The sequence below is a fragment of the Leptinotarsa decemlineata genome, unplaced genomic scaffold (assembly GCF_025532065.1).
Source record: "Leptinotarsa decemlineata unplaced genomic scaffold, Ldec_3_MD MMD2_tig00000026_RagTag_RagTag, whole genome shotgun sequence".
Lineage (NCBI taxonomy): Eukaryota > Metazoa > Arthropoda > Insecta > Coleoptera > Chrysomelidae > Leptinotarsa > Leptinotarsa decemlineata.
The window spans coordinates 311760-323447 of record NW_027412539.1 but is presented as its reverse complement, the minus strand read 5'-3'; the positions used below and the strand labels follow the sequence as shown (position 1 = coordinate 323447).

The 11688-nt window shown below is 34.5% G+C and overlaps 1 long non-coding RNA gene across 1 annotated transcript; it reads left to right on the top strand.

The window, feature by feature from the left end:
- Positions 1 to 4473: 4473 nt before the first annotated feature.
- Positions 4474 to 7038, top strand: LOC141480866 (uncharacterized). The gene is made up of 2 exons (XR_012464602.1): positions 4474 to 4881; positions 5195 to 7038. It is a non-coding gene; the product is annotated as an uncharacterized lncRNA (long non-coding RNA).
- Positions 7039 to 11688: the final 4650 nt, after the last annotated feature.

Sequence of the window (11688 nt, the reverse complement as noted above, 5' to 3'; positions counted from 1 at the left end):
GTTTTCACTGATACCAGTTATTTCAAATGAAAATTGTGAGTGTCAACGAACATTCATTTTAGTTTTTCCATCAATAACTTCTAGAAATTCATAGAAAGATCAGAATGCCGGTAATCAAGAATACATTTTTACAGCTGCGGAATTCATTACACAAATATCATATTTTGGTAATGGTAGTTAATTGAGTACATCGGCTTACCATGCTTTCATTCACACATTTGGAGGTAGCATCTGGTTGAATTTTAGGTCACACAAGTGTCGACACTGATAATTGTGATTCGTATAGGTACGGCAACTGATTGACGGAAAAATCCATTCCATGCCATATCTTAAAAGGACACCTATGGCACCTATTGAATACACTAAAGGTAATAGACTCTGAACTATTATCTAGATTTTTTCACATAGAATTTCATACTCTGGACACAGATCGGCTAAAAAGAAACGGACCAAAGTTTGGAAGAATATTCTAACCATAATTTTTTTGATAAATTCATAAATCTAACCGACATGAAGGTCACACTAAATGAAACCCAATTATAAGAGAAAGACCCCAGTTATAACATAAAACCACATATTATTAAAATATGTTCAAGTTCCGTAAAGCAGGTGGCTCTTAGAGGTACTTCTGAATTTAATAAACATGAATCCTGCAAATATATTGAAATCAGAACCTGTTGATCAAATTCAGTCTGATAGAGGAATGAAAACATCGATTGAATAAAAAGCTAATGACAATGGAGTGATTTTTACGAAAGCAAATGAAGATCGAACGGTTAATATATTAGATTAAAGTGAATACATAGTTAAAACTCTACATTACCTCAACTCAGGAAGCAACGATATTTTCAGCAATGATCCTACAATTATTCACCAGAAAGTAGTAAAGGAAACCAGTAGAGCTGGTTATGAATGGAAGTGATAAATGCAGGGCAGTGATCATGACACTGCCCTGCATTTATGACACTATTGGACATTGTCATACTTGGTGACTCCACCAATAATATTGCTCTTTTTTAAAAAAAGGAATGCATCAACGGCGATGTGGCTTGATGAACAGATGATAATTCAAGGAAATTCAATGAATACAATGAAGACAAAACTTCAGTGTCGAAAAGATCAGGAGTATAATATTTGACTTGTGGCTCTTGCCAATAACTTCATATTCGCGAAACGGGGAGACCCTTTTCCCAAAAAACTGAAGAGCATAGAGGTACTTCTTTGCATGAAGAGATCATTTTCACTTTCGGAAACCATATTATAGCGAGTACAATCGAGAGTATGACGTATAACATTTAATAGAGCAAATTTTGAAACTCAATCTTTTAGACAGTTCAGAAATAAATAGATTTGAGAATTCGGGTCATTTACTGAATGACCAAATATATTTGAATAAATTCCCGTTACTGAATCTTTTTTCAGAAGTTAAAATTTATAATTGACTGATACATATAATTTATTCTCAAACACAACTACACATTTTTAAAATTGGTTGGGTCTGTTGGAGGACATAATGAATAGAATGATTATATGCAAAGTGTTTAAAATGAGCGAAATATGTGTTTAATATATGTACCATTCATTTAAAGTAGAACTCATGTGAATGATATCTGAATTTTATTCCACATATTCCATTTTTATTTCACGTTCGTAAGTATGAACACGTTGTCCATACCCGTTTGTTTATTCATTAATTATTGTAGAGTTCCCGAAAGCTTGAACAGTAAAAAGAGTTTTACAATCTTTCTGCCTCTGACTGCTATACCCGATTCATTCAGTAGATGAGCAAAGAGACTTCTGGACCACTTGGGAGTTGGGGTAACCTATCAGCGTCATCGAAATCGACGCAGGATGGAACGAGTATCGTAGCGATTTGAGCGTGGAACTCCGCCCCTCGGCCCCCCTTAGTACTCCACATCACCGCTCAGGCCTTCTTGGTACCCCACCTAACCCCTCGGCCCCCTTGTCACGTTCCAGTCACGTGATTTTAAATAAAAAAAGTTTATAGTTATGGGATTCGAACCTGGGTCGTCCGCGCCGTAGACATTGTCCTTAGCCTCTACACCATCGTAAGATATTGAAGTTAACTGCGAATATTGGGTATTTATAGCGTTAGTTTTGTCGGGACCGAAATTGACTCATTCATTATACTTGACAGCATTTTTATTTTTGATTTCCGTAGAATGTAATCGTCATTATCATATTGAAGATAGGACAATATACTTAGATTTGGGAAATAATTAATATTTCATGTAAAGATGTGTATGTGTGTGTAAGAGCGAGAGGCGCGTGTGACGTAATCGATGCAAAGAGAGATGGAGATTGAGGTTTTACCGGTTGCTAGTGCAAGCAGGTGTTGCCAGTTGTACAATAAATCAATGTTTATGGAGTAATGTAGCGTTACCGGTTTGAAAATTAAGTTATAGAATACACAGAGTCATCTATGAGTCACTAGCTGAACTATCTATTGGTTGAAGAAGGACACTGTAAACACTAGACTCATAAGACTGCATCTGTCAAATGTTAATACACGCCAGCATGTCAGGTTCGGCGTTGCCAGTTGTACAATAAATCATTGTTTATGGGGCAATGTAGCGTTGCCGGTTTTGGAATTAATCGTGAACTACTCGACGAAAATTGGAAGCGCGAAAGTGATATATTATAATAATGAATCAGATTTAAGAAAAAATATGACAATCTGCGATCCGTCATTGTATACGGGGTGTCTCAAAATACATCATTGAGAACAAACATGACGTCGAAGTTTACAGGGTGCGTCAAAATATATTCAAGAAAAAACATGTCGGTTCAACAGAAGTCTAGCATTCCAACATGCCAAAAGGGCACTACGTCTCGTATCTTTGTTAACCAAGTTAGCATCATCAGGAGAAAGAGGAGATCCAAAAGTGTCGAAAACTTCGCTCTCCCATTGCCCTCACGTTGTGGACTCAACGTGAGGGCATTGGTGGAAAGAGGTATTCGACAATGACATTTCAAAATACGTTATTTTGCATAAGTTTCGAAGAAAAACGATCTTCCGTACGTCATTGGTAAACAAAAATTAGTAATAAAATGGCATTCAGAGAATACAGACGTAAAGTAGAGGAATTTGAGAGACGTGTCCAACAAATAAGTAAAGATATTCAATTATATGAGGAAAAGAAAATGGTTCTCAAGCAGTTGAATAATTTATACATTCAAGACAAAGTGTTCCAGCCTCAGAGTGTAGAATATGTCGTCAACGATGCTGAAAAACAAATTTTGTACTTCCGACTACAATAATTTCTGTTCAATATGTAAACGAATGTGGGTGAAATTCCAAGGAAATATGCGTGAAGGCTAGTGTAAACAATGGAAATCGAATCGTTCGATTCGTTCGATCAGTCAATGAGGATATTTGCGCAGGCGCAATTCCAAAGAATACACCATTCAAATGTGAATTGAAAAATATATTTCAAGATCTTCATCATTAAAAAAAAACTGTTGAATTTGTTGCAGAACACACAACGAGGCAAGAGGAAAAGAAGTCACAAATGTAATTTGACGTTTATAGAGATATCATAGAATCTACGATGTCAGTATGTATTCTAATTAGACTTGTACAACAATTATGAATTTTAATAAAAAAATGAATATTTTGATTGAAACAGTAAATTTTTTGTTTTATTTCAAGTTGGTAAAAATATATAATATAGGTATGCAGCATTATAGCTATCACTTATCGATAAAGCCAGGCACGTGGCTCAAAGTGACGAAACAAAGGCTCTTTGTTTGATTGCACAATATGTCATCACCTATTTTCCTATTCTTAGCCAAGGTGACATTGATCACTGTCAATGCCGAATCAGCACCCAGAGATATGCAGTTCTCAAAGCGACGGAACAAAGGCTCTTTGTTTATTTTTGAAATATGTCATCACTTATTTTCCTATAAATACCTCCTGCGAGGCAAAATGATGAGTTAGTTGTATCAGTGATACTAGTGACAAGTGCAACGATTTTATCTGAACGTAAGTGTTTTTCATATTCACTTTATGAATTTTTATTGCAAGATTTTTTATACGTTTTTGACTTTTTCACAAAAGAATTTATTCAAATTTAATTTAATTCAAAGGTCGTGAGAGTTGTTGTTGAATTATCATTAATTTTCCAAAATATACTTGAGTGTTTTTCTGTACATAGTTTTTGAGGAATAACTTTTTTTTCAATTATTTTGTAATACAAAACGGTTCAGAGGTATTTACGTATTCCTTAAGCCAACCCTGGGCAACTATTTTCATCCTACATACATCAGAAGATAAGGAATAACAATTACTGATATTTCTCAATCTTTAATAATGAATAAAAGATAAGAACCGGTAATTGCTGACATTCATTTTTCTCGAATACTACCTCTTACAGTAATTATTGTACCGCACAATTTGTTTTGATGTTAGATGGCAGCCTCATAACCGGGAAACGTGGTTATGAATTTTACTCGAGAATCCTCCAAGCTGAATAAGAGTTTTTCTCGTATTTTATCTAGTTGCCTTTGACAATGCCATATCTTGTCTATATACACATTTATAATGTAGTAAACAGAAGCTCATTTTGTGAGCAGCTTTCTAGTTGAATAAAACGCATAGTAAGTTACGAATAACTTTCATTCATGTTGTCGTTTATTGAGAGAGTGTTCGTTTAATTTGAAACATTGTTTTTTTATTTTTGGTTTCTCGCAGGTGGATTTCCTGAAATTCAATTTCAGTCCTGGAGAGGAAACCAAATAACAGAATAGCAGATTCACCTGTAGTGACGCCGCAGAAGAAATTGACAGACAACATCGTGAGAAGCATTTAGAAAATACGCTGTCGTGTTGTTTCATTTGAAATTGTACGAAATTAAGGTAAGTACTGTTTTTTTTCTCTGTTCAATATATGTATAGAGTTTGTGGTTGTATACTATATTTTTTATTCGACTCAAATTTTTTTTCATTCATAGATATGATCCGCATAAAGAAGTGTTTTCAATATTTTTTATGTGTTTAGTACTTGCAGAATATGTGTTTTAAATTCGTTGTTTTGAATGACAGTTGATTTTTTCAATTATAACTGTAGCTCGCTCATTTTTCACAATCACTTCATGAAAGATATTACCCCCACTCTTGAATTTAATTTTTCTTTGGTGTATGTTTATATTGAAGATTGCATTTATTTCAGAACACTGCATCAACGTGTGCAGTATAACTTCAGAGTCATCTCAACAACCACATCCAAAATCGTCTTAGCAACCTTTTTCACATCGAGTTTCAAATCACAGCAGCTTCCAGAACCATCTCAACAGTGTCCACAGAACGAAATTCAATTCTCTGCAGCTTCCAAAACCGACTCATAACACCTAGAATTTCATTTGTGAACAAAATATCGGTGAGTCATGTCAATAAATAGAATCCAAATGATTGATTTTCCAAAAACTAAGTCGGTAATTGATAATTACCTTTCAGTTATTAGAGATAATTATTCAGAGTATATTGCCAAACAAGCTATACAATTTATTAATAAACATATAAGGAAATGCATTTTAGCTATGAAAAAAATTAAATTTTCGGTTGGGGAAAAAAAAGAAAATAATTACAAAAATTGGGGAATTGAAACGCTTCAAAGTGATTGTCAAAATGATGAATAATAAACATACAGGCTCGGATTTGAAGCGACGGAGCTCCAGGGTAAAGTGACAAACTGTTAACAATGTTTTCAATCGTAGAGTAACAACGGGGGTAATCATCAATTTAACTCATAAAGATCCTAAAAAGTTTCTAGGCGATGCTTTTTCATTATTCAAACGTGAGATTTCCAAAATTTTGAAACAAATGTCATGTCTCAAAGTTAATTTTACATTTTCAGGGGATTTTATTAAAAAGTCGAATGATGGGGAAATTGTTGATCGTAAATATTTCAGTACACCAAATAAAGTTATCGATTCAGGTACGGACTTGGCTGCTTGGTACAATGAAAACGCTGTGGATGTTATATTGAATAAATTAGGCGAATTTGAAGAACAATTGTCGGGGTGGGCTTTGAGTAAAATTCTTTTGTTGGAAGTAGCAATTAATAAATATGTGATTGGTAACGGTTCTTCTTTCATTCCATTGCCACAAGAAATCGCAAGGAAGAAGGCATGCATTAATGTACAAAACAATGACGAAATGTGCTTCTTTTGGAGTATTATTAGCGCCTTGTATCCTGTAGCAATACATTCTAATAGAGTGTCAAAATATCCACACTATTCTACAGTTCTGAACACTACAGGGTTAAATACTCCAATGGATTTACACAAATTTCCAAATTTGAAAAACTTAATAATATTTCTGTTAATGTTTACACTTTGGAATTGAATCAAGCAAAGGAAAAATCATTTTTTGTAGTAGTACCTGCCAGACTCACGACAACAAAACGAGACAGACATGTTAATTTGTTATTGATTCAAGACAAATATTTTCCAAAATTGAACTATTATGAGGCTCCACCCATTAATGACGATGACGAGACTGAAATTAAATTCCATTATTGTTGGATCAAAGACATGTCTAGACTATTTTCAAAACAAATGAGTAATCATAGAGGTCAAAAGTTTTTTTGTGATAGATGCATGAATTATTTTTCAAGTCAGCAAAAATTAAATGATCATACTGTTTTGTGCGAAAAAGTGAATGATTGTAAAATTTCCTTTCCTACATACGATTATGTAGAATTTCGAAATTATGTTTATAAACAAAAATGCCCATTTATAATTTTTGCTGATTTCGAGTCACTGTTGGAAAAATGTAACGAAAGCATATCTAACAAAACTACAAAATACCAAAAACATATACCTTTCAGTGCAGGCTACTACTTCAAGTGTTCCTATGACGACAGTCTCTCTCATTTCAAAAGCTATCGAGGTGAAGACTGTATGAAATGGTTTGCCGATGAGTTGTCTGATATTGCAAAATTTGTTGAATCTAAAATTAAGAATATTGAGCCGATGACAGTGCCTTTAAATAATATCGGTGCTGCAACGACTTGTCATATTTGCGAAAATCCGTTCGCCCCCAAAGATGTTATTGTGTACGATCACAATCATTATACGGGGGCGTTCCGCGGTTTTGCCCACCATGCCCCCTGTAATGTCAACTTTCGAAAATTATTCGTGGTATCCATTACTTTTCATAATCTTTCAGGATACGACAGTCACTTCATTATCAGAGATATCGCAAAAAAAGGCTGTGTGAGCATACTTCCCTCAAATAAAGAAAAATACATTTCCTTTACACAGCAGGATGCTGAAACTAAAATTAAATTTCGATTTATAGATTCTTTTCGATTCATGGGAACATCGTTGGATGAATTAGTATCCACATTGGATCAAAATGATTTGGAAATTTAAAAAAAAGAATTTAGTCATTTAGATGAGGAGAAATTCCCTCTCCTCACCAGGAAGGGAGTATTTCCGTATGATTATATAGATAGCATGGAAAAATTGAACATCACCGAGTTACCATCACGAGAAGAATTCTATAATAAATTAAATGATGAACACATAACAGAAGAGAAATATGTTCACGCACAAAATGTTTGGGAATCATTCGAAATTACAAATTTGGGATCGTATGCGGACCTATATTTGAAAACAGATATTTTATTACTGGCAGACGTTTTTGAAAATTTTTGTCAAAAAAGCATGACAACTTATGGGTTGGACCCCGCATGGTATTATACTATGCCTGGGTACACGTGGGATGCCATGTTGAAGTATACGAAGTGTAAATTACAAATTTTAAAAGACATTGACATGATTATGTTTGTAGAAAAGGGGATAAGGGGCGGAATATCGGTTTGTTCAAATAGATATTCTGAAGCAAATAATAAATATATGGAAGCATACAATCCGAAAAACCTTCAAAATATCTTTTATATTTAGACGTCAATGATTTATATGGGTTGGCAATGTCAGAATTTTTACCTTACGACGGTTTTCAGTGGGTGGAAAATTTTGACAAAGATATAACTGAAATTCCTGACAATGCTTCAGAAGGCTACATATTGGAAGTTGATTTGGAATACCCTGGGAGATTACATGATTCACATAAAGATTTTCCGTTTTGTCCAGAGCATCAAGCACCACCAAATTCCAAACAAAAAAAATTAATGGGTACCCTGTATCATAAAGACAAATATATTTTGCATTATCGCAACTTGAAACAAGCATTGAAAAACGGTTTGATTCTAACTAAAATTCATCGGGTTGTGAAATTCAAACAATCTGCATGGCTGCGTCCCTACATCGAGTTGAATACTCGTCTAAGGGCTGCAGCCACCAGTTCTTTTGGCAAAAATCTATATAAACTAATGGTAAATGCTATTTTTGGGAAAACGATGGAAAACATTCGATTACACAGGGTGGTCAAACTTGCGAATTCCTGGAACGGTCGTTATGGCGCCAAAAATTTAATTGCGAGCCCTCGATTTCAGAGTCGAACCGTTTTCGATACAGACTTGGTGGCTATTGAATTGAAAAAGACTGAACTTGTTTTCAATGAACCTCTTCTGTACATCGGAATGGCAATTTTAGATATTTCAAAAACATGCATGTTTGATTTCCATTACGATTTCATGGTGCCCACTCTAGGTATAGAAAATTGCAAGTTAATGTATACAGATACAGATAGCTTCATCTACGAAATAACGTGTGAAGATGTCTATTTAGAACTCATCAAAAATAACCTATCAAAATTTGATACTTCCGATTATTCGCCCGATAATAAATTTCAAATTCCACTTGTGAATAAAAAAATTCCTGGGTTAATGAAAGATGAAGCAAATGGTAAAATCATCACGCACTTTGCAGGGTTACGTTCCAAAATGTACACCTACAAAGTGCAGGGTGGAAAAGTTATCAAAAAATCAAAGGGAATTCGATATAATGTAGTCAGAAATAAAATTGATTTCAAAGATTGTATCGATTGTCTCAGAAATTTTAAAGAAAAAATATGTGAGCAGTTCACTATTCGATCATACTCTCACAAAGTTTTCAGTATCAAGCAGGTGAAAATAGGCTTGAGTCCACACGACGATAAACGAAAATTAATCCCCAAATCATCCGACACTTTACCTTGGGGGCACTATAGCTTGAAATGAGGTATCATTTGGATTTTATTTCTATTGATGTGATTGATTGATATATTTTGTCCTTGTTTGAATATGACTGATAGGTGTGTGTTACTCTGAGAATTTTCAACAGCGGTAGGAGACCACCAACTTTTCAAGAATTGACTGCAAACAGAAATATGTTTGAGTATTTCAGTTTTTGCATACTATTTATTATTGTACATGTACACGTTGATATAATTTGAATGAAATATATTGAAATTTTGTATACTTATTTATTGTTGCACACACACGTTGATAAAATTTGAATAAAATATATATTGAAATTTTGGCGTTTTTTTCCATCAAATAACTTTTTAAATCTGTTGTTTTCACCTTATACATTAAATGAAACAAATGTTACAACGTTTTCTCATTTATTACATAAATCATACACTATTTTTTGTTTATAATAAAATAAATATTCACGTAAAGCATTAGCATACAGACTATCTAGAGGTGAGGCTTGACAAAAACCTTCTATGATGTCTTCCAAAGTTAAATTAGTTTTACTCTCACGTAACCATGATTTTATGATATTGAAAACACCTCGATAATAATCACAAAAGTTCAAAGCATCCAGCATAGCGATACGGTCAGAGAGCACACCAAGGTGAGTATTCAGGATATCGTTTACATCTCGTTGAAACAGCTCCATGTTCGTGGTGTCCTTGGAAATGGAAACTTGTTTGGTATTACTTTCGATGTACTGTGTGACGTAAATGTAATCCCCGCAACGTGTTGTAATTGGATCATATTCGTCTAGATATCCATCGATTTGTGATTCGAAGAAATTTTCCTTTATTTGTTGCAGGATGTCAATGAGGGTCGCCCATTCATAACTTGTTAAATTGATGGAACGAATGGAGAACTGCTGCTTCAAAATTATGCATGGGCTGAAGTCTCTGCATGGACTTAGGCCACATCAAATTTCATAAGATGACATGGGGAATGCCATCAACAGCAATTGATGTTCGTTTCGAGCAGCCATTTCGTATTGCTCCAACGCTCTGTCTATTGCACTTAGAGTTCCATTATAATCTTCACCATCACTGTCGAACATTACTTCAACTTCACTACCGTAACCACTATCGAGGGACATTTTCAAACTGAATGTCCATCTGTGTTTGCATGCGCTCTTATAGCTTCAGATCACGTGGTCCGTTTCAGATATTGTGCGTTTGTTAAACACACAAATATTTCTTAACAAAAGGCCCTCCCAATACATTGTCAGTGTGCTTGTTTTCCATAAGATTCTATACAAAATCGACATTTTCGATCCAACTGTTGTGTTTGTTATCCAAACCCAGCCATTTTACGTACATTTTTTTATCTTTCTTCCTCAAGACTTTTTCAACGAGAAATATATCAGGATTTGCAGTTTTTTGTAATTCTTCTCCATAAAAAGCACCCCTAATAGGTGCACCCTGCATATCTTCTAGCATGAAGGTGGCGGGGTTGGTAATATTGACTTTGACAATTTTGAATAATTCCGTAGTCCAATTGGGCGTATAGCCTTTTTCAAAAACGTGTTTCGCCTTACTGATTCGTACAACATCACCGACTTTGAATTTTCTCGGTCCAGCTATTTTCACATGGGTGTATGTTGATTTGAGAATTTGTTTTTCGTTAGTTTTGGTAATTTTCGAAGGTTGTATGCCCGTCTTCGAGTGTCGCGTATTATTGTAGGATTTTGTGATTTCAGGCAAGACATTCAACCATTTGTAGGTGCCATTCAGACTAAAATATTCAAAAAGTCTTTCTTTTAACGTTCTAATGATACGTTCAGCCATAGAAGCCTTCGTGATACTGTACGTATTGTAGTGATTTATTCCATGTTTTTTCATCAAAGTTTGAAACTTATTGTTGTAAAATTCTTTACCTTGATCGGTTTGTAAATTTTTTGGACAACGTTTCGTATGTGTCAAGATATCTGCAAACGTTTTCGTAATTTCCTCTCCCGTTTTTGATTTCAGTGGTCGAGTCCACACAAATTTCGAAAAACAATCTATGACGACTAGAATCAGTTTGAAATTTCGATTTTGGTGAGCGAACGATCTCATCTCAGCCAAGTCCGTCTGCCATAAGTCATCTATTCCTTTGATAACTGTACGGCGTCGAGGATAAGTTTTTCTAATTGGTTTATGTAGTTCGTTGACAAGTTGAATCTTGTCTTTGGAAGTCATGACGACTGATGGAGAAGATGTGTGAACCCCGCTCTTTTATTATGGTTTTGCTTGAACTTTATTTTGTATCTTTTTGATTTCCTTGATAGTAGAATTTATTTCGGTAATTTGTTTGGAGATGTCACCTTGAAATTTGGTTAGTTTTTCATTTACTTGGATCATTTGTTTTTCGTGTTTCTTAGCTAGTTGATATATAAATGAAGCAAGTTCATTATCGGTTCCATCCACATACTTTTTATTAGCAACATCGTAATCAGTGGTGGGGCTCTTCACATGACACAATTTCACATCACCACAATGAATATTACCATCTGAGGTATAATACAACAAACATCCTCCAGA